This window comes from Bombus pascuorum, chromosome 15 (genome assembly GCF_905332965.1).
Source record: "Bombus pascuorum chromosome 15, iyBomPasc1.1, whole genome shotgun sequence".
NCBI classification, from domain to species: domain Eukaryota; kingdom Metazoa; phylum Arthropoda; class Insecta; order Hymenoptera; family Apidae; genus Bombus; species Bombus pascuorum.
In genome coordinates, this window is record NC_083502.1 from 5,693,235 (window position 1) to 5,717,915 (window position 24,681).

At 37.0% G+C, this 24,681-nt stretch overlaps 1 protein-coding gene across 2 annotated transcripts in view; it reads right to left on the bottom strand.

Moving 5' to 3' along the window:
• The window catches only part of LOC132914772 (beta-1,4-glucuronyltransferase 1), a 59,300-nt gene that overhangs the window by 20,168 nt on the left and 14,451 nt on the right, over window positions 1-24,681 (bottom strand). The window contains exon 1 of one of the 2 annotated variants that reach the window (XM_060974153.1): window positions 8,702-8,837. The exons of the other annotated variant lie outside the window; for it this stretch is intronic. The gene's annotated coding sequence lies outside the window, so the exon portion shown is untranslated. Of the gene's footprint in view, window positions 1-8,701; window positions 8,838-24,681 lie in introns of those variants that run through there. 2 annotated transcript variants of the gene reach the window in all.

Here is a 24,681-nt window from a genome sequence, read left to right on the forward strand (position 1 = left end):
TTATTCTGACGATGATCTGACAAAGATATCGGCTTGAAAATGTATTTTTCAAACGTTCCAAGAATCGTAAATCGTAACTCGTTTCCCACTAACCATTACGATTGGTTCCGGCGATAAAGCCCGGCGGGTTGTTTAAAAACAATTTCGCTTGTCGCGCGCAGCCAACGTGATGCACAACATTAATATGCACTTCCGCAGAGGATGCGCCGCTCTAAGTACACGAAGTATACTAGCGTGTATTTATGTTGATAAGAATGAGAGGATCATCGGAGGAGGGGAGAGAAAATCGCGTCTGCGTTCTAAACTGATGGCGTAGAAAGCGAATAAAGTAGAAAGAAATTGTTTCTACGCTCTACTGGCTATGTTGGCAAGATCTTGAAAACCTGATGCGAAACAGCCAACCAATACGCTGAGGTTATAAAATAAGTAGACTGTAAGTACGAATAAGACGAACAATATTGGTTGTTTAAAATTTTATGTTTTATATATTGTAAAACAAATAAATTGCAAATGTTGAAACAAACACCGACAAACAGCGTTGGTCGTTAAAAATTTTTATATTTTATTTATTCTTATATTTAAAACACGAAACACGAGCTCTGTAAAAATATGGCGAATAAATAAAAAATAAAAGAAATAACGTTAATAACATTTCTGTCTTTAGTAAAATTGTATTGTATTATAATATATATAATAGAACGATATAAATATAAATAAATCGTGAATGTTTATTGCAAATTCGCAAATATCCGACGAAACATCTTTTTGAACAGAATTGCAGTTTACGGAAATTTCTGAATATTTGACGAAATATTTTTATTTTATATTTTTTCAGCGAAGCTGGTTTTTTCTTTTTCAAGGCGGCTGTATGCCTCGGTCAGCTTGGGATATTGGAATTATTTTTTTTTTTTTTATTGATTGGTACACCGTCGAGTATATGAAAGCGAAGTTTCCAAAGAATTTTTGGAACTTCAAAAATTCAAAGAGATTTTTACGCCTTTTCGTGGAATTCAATTAATTCTCTTCCTCCTCGTCAAAATGAATTAATATGGAATATTGGAATTATTTTTTTTTCACCGATTGCTTGTAAACGTATGACAAAAGATTCCTAAAGATATTTTGGAATTTCGAAAATTGAAAAACATTTGATAAATTTTCCTTCTCTTCGTCGGATGGATTAATTTCGAATATTGGAACTTTTTCACCGATTGGTAGTTTCGAGCGTTTGATAGAAAACTTTCAGAATCTTTTCCGGAAACTTCAAAAACAGGGATAAATATGTAATATTTATACTTTTATCGTGGTTTATTTCGAAATTTTCTGATTAATTTTGTGAAAATGATATTTACACGCAAACATGGCAAACTTGTAAACTCGTCGATGAAAAGGCTGTTTTTCGGGTTGAAAGGCCGCGGCTATCCCGCTTCCGGTGAAATTTCGCGCATCACCCCTAATGGTTTCCTATGCAGGCGCACACGATAACCACATTATCTGCCACGATCAAACTCCCCGCGAGTGTTCCGAGCTTTCAGCGGCAATGAATCCCTCCCCCGTCTCTTCCCCTACAAATAAAATTTTCTCTCTCTTTCTTCTATGTACATTCCGTATAAGTGAATCAAGTCAGAGCCGTTGTAAAATTAACGAAGTAAAGACGAAACAAATATCATAGTTATCGGTCTACTGCTGCCGGTAATTACAGCGACGAAGGTACTTGAAATGAGATTTTTATAAATATTTTGATAATAGAAACAGTTACGTGGGAATTACCGTTTTATAGGATATATTAATACTAATAGATATTTTTATAGAAATATTTGAAGTTAAGTTTCAGGAAAATTTTACGTTACGCTATATGCAAATGTTTCAGGTAATTTGTGTAGAAATATTTTTACAAATTATTTATTTCGTGTCTTTTAATCGCACAATATATCGACATCGTTTGACAAGATAAAAATGAGACACCCTGTATATAACTTAGAAAAAACGAAGCTGGCACCCCGCTGGGGGTAGCCACCCACATGCTATATTTATTTTTATTTTATTTTTTTTCATCAATAAGATATGACACTTTACCAAATGTCCATAAGGACAAATTGTAAAAAACCAAAATAAAAAAAAACCCTGTATATAGAGAGGGCAGAAATTTTAGAAACAAACAAATTTGGAAAATTTCTATCAAAACAGTTTCTGAAATACTTTCAATAGAGATATTTCTATCGGGTAATATGAAATTTTTCATCTATCAAGAAACGAGGAACTTTCTCGCTAAGACGTCTATCTTCGCTCTACCGTGACACGCGTCCATCGTGCGTCAGAAGGTACGCGGTATCTACTTTACTATCAAACGAATAACGATAACATTGTTTCGTAGTACGCGAAACGACGTTTTGCCTCTGAACATAGCAGCGATAGGACACGTAGACGACAACGAGGTAACCGAGAACTTCTGGATTCCGTGTTCCTTCGTATCAATTTCGGTCACCTACGCCTACTTCCGGAAGCAGCCGGATGGACGGCCGGACGTCGTGGGCGTTTCGAATCGCGATCAAGATCGATACGTTGAAAGCAGAATTCATTAACGAAATTAGAACGAGATGTATACCGGGTGATCGCTAATAGAATTGTGATTTTGAAATTGCCTCTAATTGGAATTTCATATGATTTTGATGAAAATCTGCTTTGCGCCGAATGGTAGCCGGCTTACGTTCGGTTAGGTAGCTTTCCTGGATTGGTTGCCAAATATATTGGAATTATTGAGAATTATTGGAATTATTGCGTCAAACGAGCAGCCCTCTCGGATCAGCGTGCAACGATGGAAATAATTTTTTAACTAATTGGTAACGTCAAGCGTACGATAGAAAGTTTCTAATGACCTTTTTGAAATTTTGAAAGTTTAGAAAGATCTTTATCTAAATTCCACAAAAATGACGAATCTGTTTTTCTTCGTCAAACGACTGGTTTTCCTGTATTGCTGTAAAACGATGTAATTATTTTTTTAACGAATTACTAGTTTCCAGCGTACGATAAAATACACCAATTTTTGAAACCTCGAAACTTAGGGAAGATTTTGAGAATATATTCTAATCGGGCTTTAAGTTCTCGTACTTTCCAATTTTCTAGTTAAATGCTCTGTTTAATTGAGGTTAGGTTGGGGTTAGGTGATTTTGAATGACAAGCGTTAGGCTGGTAAGTAATAGAATTATCCTTTTAAAATCGTGCTTAATTGTAATTCTACTTTGATTACTCTAAACTTTTACTGTAATTGTAATCTATATTATTGTAAAATATTGGAATTATTTTTTGTCTAATTGACAGCGTCAAGCGCGTGACGGAAGATTCCAAAAATTTTGTCGAAACTCCGAAGATTGAGGAAGATTAGCATTTGCGTCTAATTAAAAATTACAATTATTTAAATGATTCTAATTACAGAATAAAATTAGCAATTGATATAAAACTCTGTTACCAAACTTTCTACCAATGCCACACGCGAACTACAGAAACGAAATAGTAACTCTCTCCTCATCGCCATATTAACTCGATGCATAACCTCAAACTCTGTTTAATCTTACGTTTATTCCCAACCTAAGGTAACATGATCGCCGTTCGAATTACATTAGCCACCAGAAGAGAATCATCTGCTAGTCGTTCGACCTCTTCGAAGAAAGTTTCATTAAATTTTCTTAGGTTGGTATTTTTATTCTGGTACTTCCACTCTTCCATCTGCCTATCTCTGTATTTTGCAATGCAAAGAATATTAGTATTACTCTGGATGCCTGGTAATAGACTTGTTATCAGCTTGAAAGCTATCTCGTGCATCGACCAGGAATTCAATTAGAAATATAATAGCGGAACGGTTTCTTTCCCGCGGAATTGGGAATTCCCTAGTGGCCGTTTGATCTCCGCAAGGAATCGATACCGGAAGCTTCTAGTTTATTTGACGCCTGGTTCTTTTTCCTATCCGGACTATCGGGTTTTCAAACAAATTGGAACGATCGAGTTATTTTTATCCTAATGAAGCGTGAAATATCATCACGACCTTGTCTACGGATATTAATGTATTGTTCGTAGATTATTTATTCGAAGGTTATCTTTTTAGATATTATTATCATTTGCACTAACCTTACCAGACCTGGTCAAACGACCAATATTTCAATATTTAATTTAAAACTGTACGTTCATTGCTATTTCTTTTGTTCGTCTAACTTTTATGTTATCTGATTGACCAGTTTCTTAGTTTTTGTTAATATAAGAATTTACATAAAAATTTTAATTTTAATTTTTAATTGCAGATCAAATTTTGAAACAGGTCACCTGACTGAGTAAGGTTAGTGTTAAATATCGTAATATTGTGAAATACTAATCACGAATTTAATTTTAGGTTATCTTAGTTTAAAACAATTTGTAGGTTATTCGTGGAAAATATCGACATCAACGTGTGCGTGTAAAATACTAAAATAAAAATATTTCAAATCTCAAAGAAGTTGAGAAGTAGAATACTTTTAATACTTTTTAGAATACTTTTACTTTTAATTAAGTATTATACTTTGAAATTCATTTCAACGTACTAAAATAATTTTACTACAGTAATACGATTATTTTTCCATTTAACGCTAGAAGTTACTATAACAACATAGCATACTAACGTGAATCAGAGATGATCAATTCTACACGTATCAACGTGTCCACCAGCAGACACGCGTCTTTGACTTCGAATTCAGGCCATCGAATTGCCACTTCTAGTGTCTATCGGCAGCTAGGGAATTGGACCAACTGTGATCGTTAGTGGCTATTGAACGTTTCCTTTCGAACAGTGGCTATTTCATTAACGAGCCATTGGTACCAATGCTGATTTAGGCCTGCGACAAAGCCCATAGCGAAAAACGAACGTCGTTTTCACCCGGAAGCAACGATCGCTCTAAGAAGCCAAACTACGAAGGTCTGGAAAGTGATTATCATAGTTGGGTCGATTCTTAGCTCAGAAATAAATATCTAGGTCCTTCTGACATCTTTTCTTAGTTATTTCTTGGATGCAATTCTTATGTGGGTGGGGATTTATTTGGAAATATATAGGGTGTCACTTGATTCTCTCATTCTCAATATTTACGCTTATTTTTAAGACAAAATCATGTCAAGCGTATTTACTTTTAGGAAAACTGAACCTAAGCATCGTTATGTTCTCTTGTGCAGAAACAGCAAACAAACGAGAACATTTCGTACTGAAATATTGCTTTTCTGAATCACGATGTACCAAGTAATAACCACATAACCTACGACCCAATTAAAGTATTTTTCATCGACCGGAAACGTGGCAACGTGACGACAACAAAATAAACAAACGTTAAAACAAAGATCTACTAGTCTAGTGAAAATCTACTAACTTTTAGAAAACACACGACGCACAGGGTGCGTTGTTAGTAGGAAATCTACTAAAACCATTCGCCTATTAGATCTACATGCTATTCGTCTAATTTATCTACTAAAAAAGCTTTAAGAAAGTAATTCTACGGTACAATAGGTTGTTCCATCAAGCACGCAATTCTAAACCATTCGTGCCACTCGAACGCAATTAACTTTGATAGAGGAGTATCATCATACGCTTCCCTTAGTGCTTGGGGATCCATTGTGAGATAAAGGCGCGTTTCTAAACTGATATTAAGGAAATTGCGATAGTCAACGCGTACGATATAAAGCAAGGTCAGTTGATAGGACCGAATGAATACAGGTCATCCCACCCATTTCTAAATTAGAACTGGTGCTAGGGTAACAGGCTGCACTCTTGCGAGAATTCAAACGTCTCACCGGTTTGCTTTTTTAATAATAGCGCCGCCCTGAATTAGGCAAGTTTTATCGATAAAGGAAAGAGGGTGACGACGTCCAGGTGACACCGTTGTTACCGAAACACGAATATCGAATATATTTTATGGCTCTTAACCAATTCTATCAAATCCAGGGTGAAGATTGGCCCAGTTCCAAATCTTCCCAAATTTTTTCCAAACGAACTACTACGTATACTGACCTAAAATTTTGCTGAGATATTTGCTACAAGTTCGTCTATCAAACCTCGAGACAAGCTGACGATTATACTTAGTCGCGGAAGACAGTTATCGCGCTATACAGTTGCGGAGAACTTAGGCCCAGGTCCAAATCTTCTCGAATTTTTTCCAAAGAAACTGCTGCGTATTCCGGTCTAAAATTTTACAGAGATATCAACCACTATTGGAGGGAGCTCCACTAATTTTTTAGCGAAGAAATCTGGAGGAGATTGTCTTTTAACGACATTCGTACGTTTCGACGATCCCCTCGAACGAACTGAATCTTTCGAAGATCCTGATCAATTTGCATTCTACGTCAGTGTGTTTGTCATACATATTTAAATAAAATACCCACATTACTTTCTAACTCGAATAACGAACAATAGATAAAGCATAAGAAGATGATAGTCTTAAAATCTTCGAAGTTACATGTTATAGTCAGTTTAGTACGATGGGAATTTTTCTAATTCCTCGCTACGATCTTTACTCGTGAAATAATAAAAAAGCAGGCAAGGTAGTTTAAAAGTTGTCGAGTGCCATTTTCTTATCTACGTTTTTTCCATTCGATCGTCGTGGGATCGATGCACGTTTTGGTGTCGCGTACCACGAAAAAGCACGTGTACATGTCGGTCGTGTAACGATGAAATGAATTATGGAGCAGGAATACGGCTACTTTACGAGTGTCCGTGCAAGACCACGTGATAACTGAGAGGAACGATTCAACTTGTATTATTTGTCGCTTAGATTTCTGACAATAACTGACAATAAGAGCCGTGATTTCTTGACCTCGTAAGATACAAAGGATGTTAAAAATGAATTATCTTTGGCATTTCAAAATTAATGGCAGCTACAGGAAATGAAAGATTAACAAATTCTTCTGACACCGAGCATATTGGATGTCAGAAATGTTTAAATGAAAATTCAATTCTAAATCCAATGTATCTGTATCTGTTGACACGCATTGAATAAAATTAACTGAAATTAACGATGCAATTTAATTTATAAGGTTTCAGGGTAAAATCGAAACGAGGAAAAGGAAACTTAAAAAAGGACACGATTACGTAAAAAGTGACGCCAAGAACGCGTGGAAAATAAATTGTAAAAGTTCCCCCCACCCCTAAAGATTGAAGAAAGGATCTATTCAACAAATTGACGCGATGAGAATTTATTTGTTCGATTGTTACGAACGTATTTCAGACTTCTACGCTCGCTTGTCCTCTGAGCAAAAATCGAACACGCGGAGTCGAGGACGAGGCTAGTGTTAAACGACTGACTCACCGGCTCATTATCGAGGCAACGGCCAAGAAATTACAGAGTTGCTCGTATCCTGACCGTTTCGCTTGGAAAGAGGCAACAAGTCAAGAAATCGAATCTTTTCTCTCGTACGATCGACAGACTGACGATGCTTTAACCGCCCGGGTCCATTTCGACCCAGTCGTTTCGTAACGTCCGTTTCAAAGCGCTGAACGTTCGATCGAGATCGGATACGTCATTTATTTCGAAAATTCGAATTCTAACTTTTTTCTCATTTCAATTCGATAAGATTCAAAGAAGAACCCGGGTCCATTTCGTCCCAGTCGTTTCGTAACATCTGTTTCAAAGCACTAAACGTTCGTTCGATTGAGATCGAATACGTCATTTATTTCGAAAATTCGAATTCTAACTTTTTTCTGATTTCAATTCGATAAGATTCAAAGAAGAGCCCGGGTCCATTTCAACCCAGTCGTTCCGTAACATCTGTTTCAAAGCGCTGAACGTTCGATCGAGATCGGATACGTCATTTATTTCGAAAATTCGAATTCTAAATCTTTTCTCATCTCAATTCGATAAAATTCAAAAAAGCGGACAGAAGTTCGCTGGAGCTCCGTTCTGACCCGGTGCAAGAAGAAAGAAGAAATTTGTCAGTCGAGGTTGCATTTAACGCGATAATTTTTATACTTTACGTGAAGCATCTTAGGCTATCTTTTCGAGCGTCTAATTAATTCTAATTTGAAGTACGAACAGAGTTAAGTTCAGTTGGAGATGAGGAGCAGGGGGTAAGAGACCGAAAGAAGGTTAAACTCGGGCATTTATTATGATGGGAAGTGGTAATTGCTATGAATAGAATGTTAGCTGACAGTGTAATGAAACGGTGATAGAATACAATGGCAGAGCGATGAGGAAACCAGGTGAAACTTGGGAAACACATTGGAACTTGTGAGCCACGTGGCATTTTGGCACGTTAATCGATTTTCTATGCCATAACATCGTACGTCTCATAATACTATAGCGTACTATAGCGTAACTGGTATATTAGAATTTCATATTTCTATGAACACGACTAGAGAAATAGATTCTGTAATAATTTCTAGTTATATTCATGAAATATAATATATAACGATATATAAGGGTGTATCGATGGTACAACCTGGAGGGAATATGGAATATGCAATACATTTTTTTCACTCGAATTTCTGCCTTCAAGAAAATCGACTTTGAGTCGAAGGCGCCAAGAAAAATTTATTATTTTATCAAATTCGTTAAAAGTCGCAACTAACTTACCGACCGATCAATATCGTAATATATCGATAACGGTTTCGTATTATCAGAGCGCGTAACGTAAAGGCACTTTCGTAACGTTTCCTTTATAGAATCCATTGCTTCCTTTTTTACTATTTTATTTAATTTACCGTTTTAGTTCAGATTTTTATCGGATGCCGCCTGAAGCCCGTAAGAAGGAAGCGAATTCACGTCTGCAGTTCGCAAAATGTTCAGAAAATCTTCTTCGAATATAAGCTAGATTAATAACACTGAATGAAAAGATTAATCAAACGTATTCTTTGATCGATTCGTTCCACGCTAGTTCTACGGCAGAAAAGATAGTAATATCGCTATCAATTTTGTGTTCGATTTCAAGGAAGTCATCATATCGACAGTGTATCGTTTGCTATTTATCTTTCTTTCCTCTTACGTCTCGTTTTATACTTTAGGTGAGCAGTTTTTATTAATTTTATTATTTATTTCTTGATAGCATTATATATTTTTCTTTTTTTTTTTTAATTAATTCTTTACTATTTCCTCTTACGATAAAATAAAGAATGTTCTAATAATTCTTTCTCACCGAGTTGTTCATAACTTATATCGTGCATTTGTTTTTAATTAAATACAATCCTGTGATGTTGCCGTTAACAGAAACGCTTAACTTTAATCGTCCAACGATACACGAAACAATTCGACGTTCTTTGTCCTACGTTTCGATAGATTAAATCACATTTCTTCTTTTAAACTAATAATTTAAATATCCTGTCAGAGTTTGGACTAATTGCAAATTACAAGCAACCATTTCTATAATATTCACTAGAAAATAAACACACGCAGCAATTACGCCGTGATGTACGTGCACGTGGGCAAATGCACGCGACTAGTGCACGCGATGGAAATTACAAAGAAAAACATTTCTTTCTGTGAAATGTAATAATTGGCATCGATCGTGGATAATTACGAGCATAATAAATACCATGTTCAATATTTAGAATTGGTGCCCGGCTGTCGGAAATTGCGATTAATTATCGTCCATAAACATGGATGCGACTGGTTGTTTTTAGTTTGAAAATTTCTGTTAATTACACCGTGCAATTTGCCTTCGGCTGTTTGGTCACGCAATAAGCGTGAACGAGGCAACTACGCTTTGAAATTTACGATATAAAGTGTAACTGTAAAAACTGGACGATATCTTTCTTTATCGTTTCTCCGTGTTGTCGCTTCGTAACATCCTAACAATCCGTACGTTTTGTCGCTTTCTTTTATCTTCTCCTGCGATTAATTTAATTACAAAAGTTCATTTTAAACATTGTTTATTTATAACTAACGACGTTTTAAGTTTGAGAAAGTTGGGATTTTCATGGTTGTTTCAGTCTCAAATTTTATCTAGTTCGAACGTGGGGTAGATCCGAGTTCAATTTCCGCCAAGTTTGAGTTAGTCGCATCAAGTTTGAAACTAAATTGAGCTTCGATCAGGATTCGCTGACAATTTATTGTTTCGTGAAATATCTTTATTTTTTAACATAGATTTACGTGGAGTTTGAATCAGTTTGAAAAACGAAGTTTGGATATAGGTTTGAATTGGTCTAAACCAAACGTTGTTAAACTAATAGCATCAACCTCAGTTGCTTCCAATTATTTATTTATATTTTCTTTTTATACCATGAGAGTATTGACGTGGCAAAAAACAGATTTGGAATGCACCTTGACACGAAACATTCTTCGCTCCACGATTTCATAAAAACAAAGAGGTCTAGAACAAGACACGGATAAACGATGCATCGTTGTCAAGGATACATTTTCATTATCGGGTTATTGCCACAACGAAGGACTCACGTTTGCCTGAGGAATAAAAAGGTCGATCGTTAACACGCGTTTCGGATCGTCGATGACTTGGAACATTGTGTAATACAGTATTATGTGACATCAGGATTGCGCATAAACGCTGTTTTATTACATAGTTGACGAGATCGTTCCTTTCGAATTTTCAAACCAGTCCTTGAAGTATGTTTTTGCCGCTCGGTGGATTATACTCGGAGATCAAATTTTTTACCTTCAAACGCTGATTAGTCGGTACCGGTACTCAAGAGTCTAACAAAAGTAAAATTGTGCTAAAGTAGAAATAGCAAGGAAAGCCAAAATTGTTCCAAATATAAACGGAAACATTTGTTCGTTGGAGAATGAAATAAAATTGCTTTTTCTAAAAAAAAAAAAAAAAAAAAAAGAAACCTTGAAACGATCGTTCGTCGTTATTCTTCGTTTTTGTCGACTCTCTTATGCTTCCACGATAACCTCTTGTTACTCTTATCCCTAAATCGACCGGGTGCGCGCATAGCCCACAAACTTTCAAGTTGGATTTTTTCGAAAACAAAGCGTCGTACGAACAAATTTTATTCTACATTTTCCACTTGTTTTTTCACCTAGAATCAAACTCTCGTCGATTATACCATGGTCATACCACCATATTCCTCTATGGGGAACCATGGAATCATCGAGAGTTGGAGAAATAGTTCGAAGCACGTGGTCGGGCCGTTCATATTACATCATTGCAGCTCGGGGGACGCGAGAGAGCAGTCGAATCGAGTTCATGGACGTAAAGCAGAGCAGAGAATGGCCCGATTGAAAGGTAGGATGGATGTACAGAGCATACGTGACATAGATGCGCATACTTGAAATGATCGACGTTAATGGGCAAACAACGTGAGTTACGCACGTAGTGCGGCGGTCATGGGGCAATTTAAACAGAGTCTGGCCGAGTAATTTGTCAGCTACCTGCGTATACCGGCTCTGTACTAGTCCCCATAACGTTAGGGAGGGTCGTAAGTGGACCATGGTCGTTCTACGTGTCTTTGAACATTTGGACGGCATAATCGAATGACAAAACATACAGTACAATGATTTAAAGAATATAATTCCATTTATCTGGTCAAGCAACGAATAGTTTGTATTCGAGGGAAAATTGGTGAGCTTCTATTACACACCAATTCCAACTATACAAACTATTTTGTCCGCTGACCACTTTCTTGGACAAATATATTATACTTGCTTCCAGTCAACAAATAAATACAATATTTGTTTCTTGACCTCGACAAATAGTTTATTCTTCCTTGACTACAATAAATAATCCATAATTGTTCCTAGGACAGACAAATTGCTTGTTTTCTTATATTGCACAAACTCCAATTATACAAACTATTTTGTTTACTGACCAGTTTTTCTTGGACAAGTATTATACTTGGTCCCTGTCAATAAGCAAATAGTTGGTACTTCTTCCTCGTCAGACAAACTGTTCATGTTTGTTCTATTACATGAACTCCAATTATACAAACTATTTTGTCCTATTATTTTTTCTTCACATAATAATAGCTTACGTTCGCATAATTAATCAGCCATTGAATAAAATTTCGTTGCAACAAATCAAGGTCAGATAAATACACCACTACCATGATTTGTCCTACATGTTTCCTGCATTTATGGCATTCAAAGTCAAACGTATATACTCTCAACTTTTTATAGAACGTAATTATTAACTTACTATGTTACGTACCATGAATTATCACCGATGACATTTCACATGTGGAATATATACGAACACTATATTTGGCTGCTTGCCTGAGTCTCTTCCAGACTGTACAACACTGTTTTAAAAGGTCAATCCGATTGCCGTTCTTCTCCCCACTGTCCTCTTTATCAAAAGGTCCTATCTACAATCCTGAAACCTGAAAGCTGAAGATCTCTGGTTTTCTTAGTTTTTCGCCATTTCCCTTTGCAATCGAATTTTCTTCCAACAAGTGGAAATTTATTTTAGAAAACATCACGAGATCCTAAGAACCTCGTCACAGTTAACGTAGGATGGGACACAGACCAATGGGGAACTTCCGAGGTGTATATGTTTGTTTGTTGCTGTCTGGCCGGTATAGTTGTTATGATAGTGCGTTATAGTAGTGTAGAATGAGAAAAGGTTCTGCTACGGGTCGCCGGTATCGCTACTGAGGTACTGCTGCATTTTTCTTTTGCTACATTTTAGATGCGTGAAAGAAAAATCAGAAAACTCCCGGTCGCCGAGATTTGAACCCGGGTTCCGAACGTTCGTAACTTAAGGCGCTAACCACTGCGCTGCCGTCGTTCGACACTAGTTAGTGTCAAGTGGTGGTATTTTACTGTCGAGTGCCGCCACACTTTGATAGAGCGTTAAAATAGATCAAAAGTTCATGGAGAATTGCAAGGATAAAAAAAGGCAGAAAAAGGACATAGACGACTAACGAGGCTTCTACCATATTCCAAGAAGAAAATAATTCTATTATGGGAAGAATTATGATACTTGTGTCCCACTGCTTCTTAATAGTCGAAGCCTTCAAGATAGAGATAATGAGTCATAAGTCTGCTAACAATATCCTGATGACACCTAAATAGCATATTCGTTAGCTGGTGTAAATAGCATAAGCAGCAAGGTAGAGACAATAAACGTTTGACAAGTTAATTTGTACACATCGCACATTACAATCAATCATGATCATTCGACGACATATGAACGTAAAATTCTTACAAGGGTTGTAAACGTCTGAGCAACGTGATTTCTTCGAACAGTCGTGTCAATGCCACGTGTTGCAAGAAAAATGTGGTTTAACAACCGAGTCATCGGTTTTTATTGAAGAGAAAAACGATGGAATCGATGTGGACGATTGTTGATGGGAGAACACGTGACGGAAAACGCATACACAGCTGGTTTCTCTCTGTTAAAACGTCCATTTAAACGAGAGGTTCATTGCACAATGAATCAGCTGTAATTTATTATAGGAATGGAGAATGCTCGTTATCGTGTGTCTGAAAAACACAACAGATAGAAAAGAAATTTTAATTATCTTAATTTAACTATTTAATTATCCGCTTCTCTTATTATACCAAATCAGATACAAAGTATCGCGTAAATGACTTAAACGAAGCTTAAAAGGATTACTCACTTTCTACAAGAAACCTTATAGCAGATGGTTAAACGAATGTGTTAAAAAACATTTGTATGTTTCCATGTAAAAGCTGACCTCTGTTGTGAGTATCCGTGATACTTGGGAAGATGCAAGCAGAAAATAGTCCTTCCAGTTTTTTTTCTTTTTTTATTTTATTTTGGTTTTTTACAATTTGTCCTTATGGACATTTGGTAAAGTGTTATATCTTATTAGTGAAAAAAAAAAATAAAATAAAAATAAATATAGTATGTGGGTAGCTACCCCCAGCGGGGTGCCAGCTTCGTTTTTTCTAAGTTATATCTTTTATGTGTCCTTCCAGTGACTGACTATCCATTTGCCAAACAGTCACCTGACCAGCCTACCGAGGTCCTAGCTGAACCCTATGAGCGAGTTCATAAATTACGACCAGGTAAAACAGCTGCGGGTTAGCTATCGCTAAGAAAGTGTGTAGTTGCTAACAATAGACCGTAATTATCACAATTATCGCTATTTACGAGACCTTACACAACCCAATAGGTAATAATGGTACTGGACAGAATCACCCTAATCCAGGAGCATGCTAAAGACGTCGTGTTTGTACGTGTCGTACTGTTAGTTTCGCAAGCTTTCATTCTGACCCTTTTCCACCTGGACTGCATCGCCAATGTGTTGCAAGAGAGGTGGTGTGTTCAGAGGGCAAGAGGTATCAGGTGAGCGACCGGTCAAAAAGCCACTCTAACGTTGGGACACGTAGCAAAGGGCGACACAGAGAGGGAGAGCCTCGACGTAATCAATAAAGTCGGAAAGGAAAATAAAAGGTGACGTTGCAAACGGCGGAACGACTATAGCGATATTCGTTGGATGAGCGTCGTATTAAACATTTATTTCCTGATAATCTGGATCGATTTGTCGGCCAACTCGTGTCCCCTATAGTGCAGCCAAATACGAACGTTTCGTGACATCTGACTCCAAATGCATTTCAATATCTCAATTTCTATTATTCAACACTTGTTCCACAGTTTCTCTGTTTACTTCGCCCTTCTATCCTTTTGTCCTCCTATCTATCCGATTCTGCTCCACTCTGACCAAGTCTATGAAGTTTCTGGGCACGCGATACGCTCTTTGGTGTCTGTAGGGTTCTAACAAAAAGCTGGGCCAGAACCCAGGTCCTGGGTCCAAGTTCAGGTTCCGGGAGGAAATCGAAGGATGAAGAAGAAGAAGCAGGTTCTGAGGTACCTAGGTTCTGAGGTACCTGGGTTCTGAGGTACTGGGGTTTTGAGGTACCTGGGTTTTGAGGTACCGGGGTTTTGAGGTACCTGGGTTTTGAGGTACCTGGATTCTGAGGTACCTGGGTTTTGAAGTACCTGGGTTTTGAAGTACCTGGGTTCTGAGGTACTTGGGTTCTGGGGTACCTGGGTTCTACATCAGAATCTGAGTTCTACCCAGGCTTCTTCATCCTTCGATTTTCCGTGTCCTCTGGGCCTCCTTCGTGCTCCTTTCTGATCTCACTGCGTTTGTTCGTTCGTCTCTAGCTTCTGTCCGATCCAATGAAACAATATCAGCCATAATCGTTTACCGAACGCGAATCTTTCACGCTGCTCTCGGACAAATTGCGGAGAGGCAAGAAAATAAAGGAAAAGCTTGCTTTCCGAGCGTAGTCGACATGAATTCCCTTTAAAAGCGCACGTGATGCGTCGCTAATTGGATTACGCTCGATAAGCGTAGGACTCGCTGTGACACGGGCTTCGAACAAGTTAAGAAAATCAGATTTTGCAATCGGTTACGTACGTATCCTCTGCTATCGACTACCAGCGATCTCGAACGCTCGCAAAAGCCACAGAAAAATTTCGTTCTTCGAATCTTCCCTTTCCACTGCATTCTACCGAGAATCACCTAGCCTACCATTTATTCCACCTGTTGCAGCACATATAAATCCATATAAATATGATAAATCTTCCGTTGGATGTTTTACAAATTACCTCCTATCGCTTGATCAAGTGAATTCTAAAGCGAATAATTTATCCAGTTTTCGTTCTAAAAGAATATTAGAAATCATAGACGGCGAATATCGATAAATACTTGTTCCTTCCTTCATCGGCTGTGAACTGCGTCTCGTCAATACTATTTTTCAATTAGCTATCGATATGATTCGGAACTAAATATTTAAGAAAACAAAGAACGATAACTTCATCTTTTCTTATTTTATGAATTTATCATCGATCCACTTTACTGGCTGATAGAAAAGATTTTATAAATAAATCGCAGGGATAGTATCCTGATGGCCGATCACGCCGAACCTGAATTACCTCAATTATGTTTCGGTATTACTTTGGAAAAGACCAGATTAAAGATTGAAAAACAGAAAAATCGACTACTTGCAGAGGAAATATATATTATAAGCCTATAATATTTATTATAATATTTATATATATTATATATATAATTATTTATTTATTTATTTATATATTATAATTATTATAATAATATATATATAATAAATATTATAGGCTTACAATATATAATTCCTCTGCAAGTAGTCGATTTTTCTATTTTTGCCAACCCAATAGATATTAACACAATACAGCGAAGAAACATTTTCTCGGCGACTTATAATATAATTATAATATATATTTATATATTATATATTATTAAATTTATTATTATATATTATATATTATTATATTATATTATTATATATTATATATATAAATATATATTATAATTATATAAGTCGCCAAGAAAATGTTACTTCACGGTATTATGTTAATATTTATTGGGTTGGAAACTAAGTGATTGCGGATTTTGTCATTGGTTGGTGTTGACAAATTCGCAATCACTTAGTTGCCAAGCCATCCTATTTTATTTTCGATGTCTTGTGTGTTTTTGCGTACCGTGAGCTCGTCTGCGTCTTCAATTCTCCCACAGACGCATTAGTGTGATCACCGTTGCTTATCCATCTAGACAAGATCGTACTAGCAAATGTAATAATTAAAATTTCGCATCACGACCACGCCTCGCCTTCTCGCGTGTTAACGAGCGGATGATTAGTATTGCAGGAGTTTCGTTTGTGTGAAAAGGGATTCTAAACAAGGCTTCCATGGCATTCAACGAAAGCACGGCTTAATCTTCGTGCGAATCTAATTGCGCCAGTCGATTGCAAACTCGTTCATTATCCTCACTTCGTGTCGTACGTCACGGTTCGATGACTAATACGCGTTATCGCCTAGCCCGGTTTATAAACGAATCGCGAGGCGTGCGGTAATACACGTCGTAAAAATGACGAACACAAAACAAACGAGTGACGTATGACGCATTCGTTACCTTGCGATTAATGATCAAACGTGTCCCGGTTTAGACTCCACGCCTTTCGCATTTTGCTTGTAATAGTACAATTTTGCGTAAGTATTTTTAATGACCACGTGTCTTTTAAATCTTTTGCGGAATTTCTCGTAGAACTTTTCTTTCGATTATGTGAGTTATGCGATTCTAATTTTACAAGGCCCAAGGTCAAACGACCAGTTTCAAAGTTTCATCTAATATTGCACGTTCGTTGCTATTTATTTAATTTACAGAATGTTATTTACATAAAGTTAAACGAGCGAAAGAAATAACAATGAGTGTAGGATTTTTAATTAGATTTTGAAATCGTTTGACCGGGTACTGGTGAGGTTCGCGTGAATTAATCTTCTGGTGAACTTGCAGAATGGCTCCTCCCTCGTCGATCTCGATGATTTTTTGATATGTTATACACATCGATAATTTGAACAATTTTCTTCTCTACATATAATCATCGAACATGCTTAATTTCCGAGATATTCGCAAGAAACTACAGGTGCTGCTTGTGCACGAGGCCTTTAAGCTGGCGATTTTGATTCTCGTTTATAAACTGGAGATAAATAATATATGCTATATAATAATAAATAATGTAATAATATAAATAGTAAGATAAATAACATATGAATAAACAGAACTAATACCACAGACGCACAACTATGGGCAGAAATAAACCCTAGAGGTACCTGCAACTTTTTGCGAATATCTCGAAAACTAAGCGCGATCGATGGTAATAAGTATAACAAAAATTTGTTCAAAATTTTGAGCTCTACAACATATTCAAAAATCATCAGAATCGAAGAAGAGAGATGTAAGTTCTATAAGTTCACCAGGCTTTCTGCAGGCTAGATAATATAGTATTTTTTAATAGATGAATACTATAGATCAGCTACAGCATTCGTGAAATAACACAAAAATTATAAAATCAACAATTTGTAGTACCCATTTTACGCTTCAATTACAGTGTTGATAAAAAAATAATCATAAAAACAGACAAATCAATCTTTTCGTATGTACCAGTTTCATACTTCGATCACAGTATTCACCAAATAACGCAAAAATCATAAAACCGACAAGAACGATCTTCTTTATAGCACCCAGTTTATATTCCAATTGTGGTAACCATGGCAAGTCACAAAAATCATAAAATCAAACAGAATAGTCTTCCCTTTAGTACCCATTTTATACTACAATCACAAGGCTCAGCAAAAAATCCCAGAGGTCATAAGATAACCAAAAACGAGCTTCTCATGTTCCCTCCCTATATATATATATATATATATATATATATATATATATATATATATATATATATATAGTTGTCCATTTAAATCACGATTGGTAGAGTAGACCAAACAGTGTTTCTTTCAACTCCTGTGTAGCCATCGATCCCGATTTTTTCAGGGTAAAAAACAAAAACGGTCGGACGTGGCCGTGCGTGAAAGTTTTTCGATGTATCGGGTGCACGAAATCCGAGACCGACCCAGGTGCACGCACCAATGCACCAGAGTACCCGATATCCCGTGGGCAATTTCCATTTGGTCTGGCGATTTTCACAACGACCGAGTCCCTTTAATACGCGATCGAAGCCTCTCCGGCAATTTATTAAATTATTCGAGATTATATAAATCAGGCTAATGCCTATTGGCACATCTTCCGAGACTTACGTAAGAAGCACGCTCAGCTGGAATCTGTCAGGTGTCCGCCTTCGTAACTATCGAGATTCCTAAGCGATCCAGCCTGCCACTGGATCGATCATTAAATTAATTTGATTCTTTTTTTTTTCTAGGAAATTTTTCATAGTGTTTAAAATACCGATCTATCGATAAGGATTCTGTCGTTATATAAGGTGATCATTTTCCTTATTGATTGTACCGTAAATAGTTTTTTCTTTTGCAATTTTTTCGTATCATTAAAAAATCATCGAAGTGTTAAATATTAAAAATCCTCGACATGTGAAATATAAAAAATCGATTAACTGAAAATGCAAAAAGCTTGGATGATAAAAAATTCTTCGGTAGTTGTTACCAATTACTGACAAATTTTTTTTACGCTAGTTTTTCGTATCATCAAGAAATCATCGGAATATATGCAACACGCGTCGAAAATTCGAACGAGAGGATTAAAAAACGCGTCGTATTAAAGTGTTGGCGCATCCTACGGTTCAAAGGCAGACAATTTCGACCTTAATGACGTGCTGGGCGATGCACAACGAACGGACGTACAGGTAGATTCAGCAGGTCCAGGTAGTGTAATTTTTTTTAATTATTTTTTTTTTATACTTCCGTTTTCATTTTCTTTTTTCCCCTCTGCCGACCATAAATTATTCAATGCTGGGCTACGGGCGGACATTCCAGCTTTATTAATCCGCCATGCTGCTTTTTTGCTAATAAATCCTCCCCCGTTTTTCCTCCCGCCGGTATTTTTTTCTTTTTTCTTTCGCTTAATTAACGTTCCGAGGAACGTGTTTCATTTGAACCCTCTCTTTCTACTTTCATCGTTGAAAACTCGCGATAAAATTGTTTCCTTCGGATGGATAGTCGTCACCAAAAAAGCTTCACCTACCTCTTCCACAATTAAATAGAAACTTCTCCAATGAACGAAGAAAGTACCACTTTAATAATAAATTTTAACAAATACCATGCGACATAGCACAATGTAATATTTCATCCAGAATATAAATTAATAAAAAGTATGGTATAATGTGTTTTTAATATTTTTATGCTATATATCTTATATATACAATATCCTATATTTAATTAACTCGAACAAGAAGAGCGTCACCCATATTTGGGTTACGGGGCCCCCACGGAAGCATAGCCGTCACATATATATGGGTGACATGGCGATCAACCTGTTAAATAAAATTAATAGCAAATTTTGAAATACTAACTGCAACAAAATAATTATCCACATTATAGGAACGAGTCTGAAGCTTTTCTCTTTCGAAAATCCATCCGATCTATAAATATTCTACCGATCTATAAATATTCAATCAAGTCTACTGCCCACAGGAGACTAAAATAGCGAAACAAAGGAAAGACGATGAAAATTTTTAAAATACACCGACAAACAGTCCCAAAATAGGATCAGCGTCAGCTGATTCGAAGACCGCCATATTGTCAGCCTGTTAGGTACTTCCCAAGCGCCCCACTACTGTCGGGTAGCAACAACTCTGGTCTCGGTACTTTTAGAGAACAGGTACGCAAGTGGGTACCACCGATTTTTCTCGCGTCCGGTTCTTACGACTGCTCGTCAGGCTAAACATCACTTTGTCCATGGCAACGCATTAAACGTTGTAGCAGGAAACGGGTCCGCGCGATTATTTATAGTACGTTGGCATGCGCTGGTTAAGCCGTGTTACCCGTTATTTCATCAGCCAGCAACGCGACGTAATGAATAATACGATTTTCAAGGGCCGCCTCTCGCTCTGCTTGACGTTATCGAGGACGCTTTATCGATGTCCGATCGCCACACCCTCTACGCCTCCTTCCATCCTGCAATTGTCCCTGGCTTCCGCCGGTAAATGCCGCATGGAGCTATACTTCTTTATTCATCGATCCAAATTACCATTACCATCGTTTCTTGTTACTGGACTGTGGTTTTTTCTGCATTTGTCGCATCGCAAATTTCCCACAGTTTCGTACGTCGATCTTCGTTCGCCTCACAGGTCCACGCGTTTGGGGCCCTTTCTTTTTCGACGCTTCTCTAGACTTTACCACAGGATTTATGGTTCTCTGTATAACCTATAAAGTTGGCAACTAAGTGATTGCGGATTTTGTCAATAGCACCTAGCGGCAAAATCCGTAATCATTTAGTTCCCGACCAACGCAACAAACGAATCGCATTTCCATCGAAAAATGCCACATTTGCAAATTTTCATTCTCATCCATAGACGACTCAAAATTTATGCTGCTTTTTCTATACTCTGTTTGAATATTTTGACTTCGATTTCAAACAAGATTCGTCTTTTCATTGGTCTACTTGATTTCCATTGCAAATTGTACGATTGTATGCACGAACTTGCCACTTTGTATACGACGGTTGAATACGTAGAGCAACGATTGTCCTATCTAACAGTGGAGGTAGCTTGCGATGGGAAAAGTTGATGAGAAGGTGGATCGCTGTAGGGTGTAGTTGGAAAAACGTATAGGCGATCGTAAACTCGTCCCATGTGGACTATCACTGGTGGTAACGGACTGAGGAACCGTGAACTTGCTCATTAGAATTTGTAAGGCTTCCCCACCGCGGTGAAAACGTGGCCTGCCTCGGCTTGGCCTGTACGAGACTTCTGCTCAAGGTTGTCGCGGGAGTTTAACCGGTTCTGAAACTATACACTCGCGCCTATTCCTTTTGCCTCGTTCCACGTATTACAACGCGAGTCATTAATGTCTGTCTGCTCGTTCTTCGTCTGTCCGATCTGTTCCCCTCTTTCTTACTTTCGAAGAAAGTACCATGGCTAGTGATTTCGAAACGCCATCTACCAATTTAATCTTAGCGAATTAACAGACCGATCGGGAAACGATCGATAACAAATTTACTCGATACGAAATTTCGCAATATCCTCTTCGGAACATCTACTCTTCTGCTTCTCCACAGCTCATGTCTTTATCCTTGCACTTCACCTGTCTTCCTGGCCCTCTTTGCTCTTCTCTCTGCCCTCGCTGTCTTTGCCCGCTCGCTCCTACATTTTCGCTTGCTTTTAATAAACCAATACTCGACACCGAATTTGCTATCTACTTGATCTACGTTTCTCTGTATTCTTCGTACCCTATCGCGTATTTTGTTTCAGCCGTGTACATTTGCGGAGTGTAGCTTTTTGATGGAACAATTTAGTAATAATTGTAACGATCGAGCGAACTAATTTTCTTAAACTAAAATTAGTAAGAAATTCGACCATCTGACAATTCGTTGCTTTGCTGTTTCCATCGAAGTGGCGTGAGAGTGGTTATCTTAGATAACTAAGTGATTGCGGATTTTGTCACTACCATCTAATGATAAAATCCGCAATCGGCCGAACAGATAAAATTGGCGAAAGATATAGCGATCAGACGTGACTCGTTTTATTATCCTTCTCAGGATGACGTTTCTGGGTTTTCCTTGATTAATTATTTTTTCCTCATTCGAGGTCTCGCAAACACGCAACGTGAATAAACTTGCTATTTCTGAAAAGATTCCACGTCCTCGTTTCGTTAATTAAGCTTCTGTTTACTCCTGGCAAACAATAATTATCTATTTTTGTCTGCTCGGTGTATTTTTCGTAAGAGCCGAAGAATCGACTAAATTCGATAAGAAATATCAGCGGCCATTTCGCAGTGGTTTTCTACTATTGGGCTGGCAACTAAATGATTGCGGATTTTGTCATTACCACCTAATAAAAAAAGCTGCAATCACTTAGTTGCCGACCCATATAGCTTTTTTGCCCTGTAAGAATTATGTTAACACTTTACCGACCGATTAATCCGTTTTTTGTCGCTGACACTTACCGACCTATAACCTATTAACCGTCTTTTTGTCACCAACAATCTTTCTCATTATTTGAATAATAATTTGTTATTTAATACTAAGGTATCTTGCTCAGTTGCGTTGTTTCGTAAGCTTCCACGGTTTTATACCAATTTGAAAAACTTACCACTCGCGATGAACGAAAAGAATGGTATTGGAGAATTTAAACAAAACAGAGCCGATGCCAGGGAGAATCTGCGCCTGAACTGGCGGTCGGACGTGCGTATGCTGTTGACCCGCTACCGGTCGGTAAAGTGTTAATTACCTGTTCGATAAATTTTTTAGAACAGCTATAGAATCGAATAATTTTAGCAAAAGGTCTGCAATTCGAGACGGTTAACTTTATGATTCATTTTAACGTGGCTTTCTAAATATCTCGTTTAATTATCATTTATTTCTCGTATAATGGAAGTTTCTAATTTCGAAGGACACACGAAAGTAGACGAGGAATTTTTTTTTTTTTTGTCAAAAAAAGTTAGTCAATCGGCTATATATGTTGAAGGAGACTGAGCCACATTTTCTACTCTCTGTCTTTCTTGTGTTCTCTCGTTAAATGAAGTAACGTTAATTACGCAATGATTAATAGCGTGTGTGTCACTTACGCGTTAGAAACTTCGCGTGTCACGTGAACTGTGTTGAAACCGAATCGTTGACACAAGTACGCCGGATTCGGTCCAATTGACGTCTGAAATTGTTTAACAAACAGGTATAACACGTCACTAGCGTGATCATCGCGATCCATCAATTTACATTAACCGATAAACGTTTGCTCTCTGCAAATTTTCCGCTTCGATTTCCACGAAAACAAGACACATGTTATTTAACTAAACAACCAAAGGCGAACGATTGCGTCAATTTACTTAATCTCGCACGTTTGTTCAAGCGTTAAAAAAACGCGTGATTTTGATAGAAAAGAGAAATTATAACGCTGCAAGAAATTCACATTTTCGATGTGCGTATTATCTTATTTTATTATACTTTGTAAATATCACGTGTAAACGTCTTCGTAAATATCTCCACTCTTAGAGTGAATTTTTGAAAATATCTCAATTTATACTAGTTTTTCTTATTTCAATTCAATTCAATTTACACTAGTACTTCGCCTTTAATAATTTGCCAATTTTTTCGCGTGTCTTTTAATCGAGCCACACGTTCGTGAAAAATTATCAGAAAATTTTCCAGAAACCAACAGATTTCTTCGTATCTTTTCATAGAAATTTTTTCTTCATTTATCAAAAAATTCCCATATAAGAAAAAAATTTTTATCGAAAAATACGAAGTAATCTGTTGGTTTCTGGAAAATTTTCTGATAATTTTTCAAGAGTGTGTGGCTCGATATATATATATATAGCTTTGATTCTGATTTTCTTTGATTCTCTCCTTTCGAATTGGAAAGGAATTTTAAAACAGCAGAGGAATTATTTAAACGTGAATTTTTTCACGCATCTTCAACTGCTGATATGTCAGTTGTATATTGGGTTGGCAACTAAGTGATTGCGGATTTTGTCAACACCACCTAATGAGAATATCCGCAATCACTTAGTTGCCAACCCAATATTATTTAAGAAAGTTTTCGTCGGTAAGCGAGAATTTTGAACGAGACAGAGCTAAAAATAAATTTCTTGCAAAATTTGTACAGCCGTTCTGAATTTTAATGTTGGAATACATTAATCGTGATGCTATATATTCGAACGTTAAAATTCAGAATCACTGTACAAATATTACGATATTTCATTGAAAATTTTCGCATGTTAATTACTGGCCAAAAGTTTTCCAAATTATCCAAAGGCAATTAATATATGGCAATATTAGAAACCATAGGAATTGTGCAACTTTTTCAAGCAAATACATTTATCCTTGTATCATTGGGAATTTTTCAATCTAACACAGCCTGTATGAAATTGCTAACAACTACATGCACGTACAGCTGTGGTTCATATAGTTTTCTGCAAGTTTGCGAGCTGCGTGCCTGACGTTTATATTTCACATTTGTTAACCGTACGTTGCTAGGCGAGGAGAACGTGGCAGCAGCCTCTGATCGTTTCGAGATAATTGTTTTCCAGAGCGATATACACACCGTGCAGGCACTGTACGAACTCGTTCCTACCATTCTTACTACATATGTGCGTACGTACTTCGCAATTCGATACAACGATGTATTCGTGTTATATCATTGAATTAAAAAATATTTCCAATTAGGTAAGAGACTTCTACTAATTTTTCTTTTCGTTACTTGAATTAGATACTGTTATTTATTTATTACTTTTTGTTTGTTGTTAACTATATTTGTAGAAATTATATTTATCGTTTGTTGATTTATTAATTGTTACTTTATTTATTTATTTCCA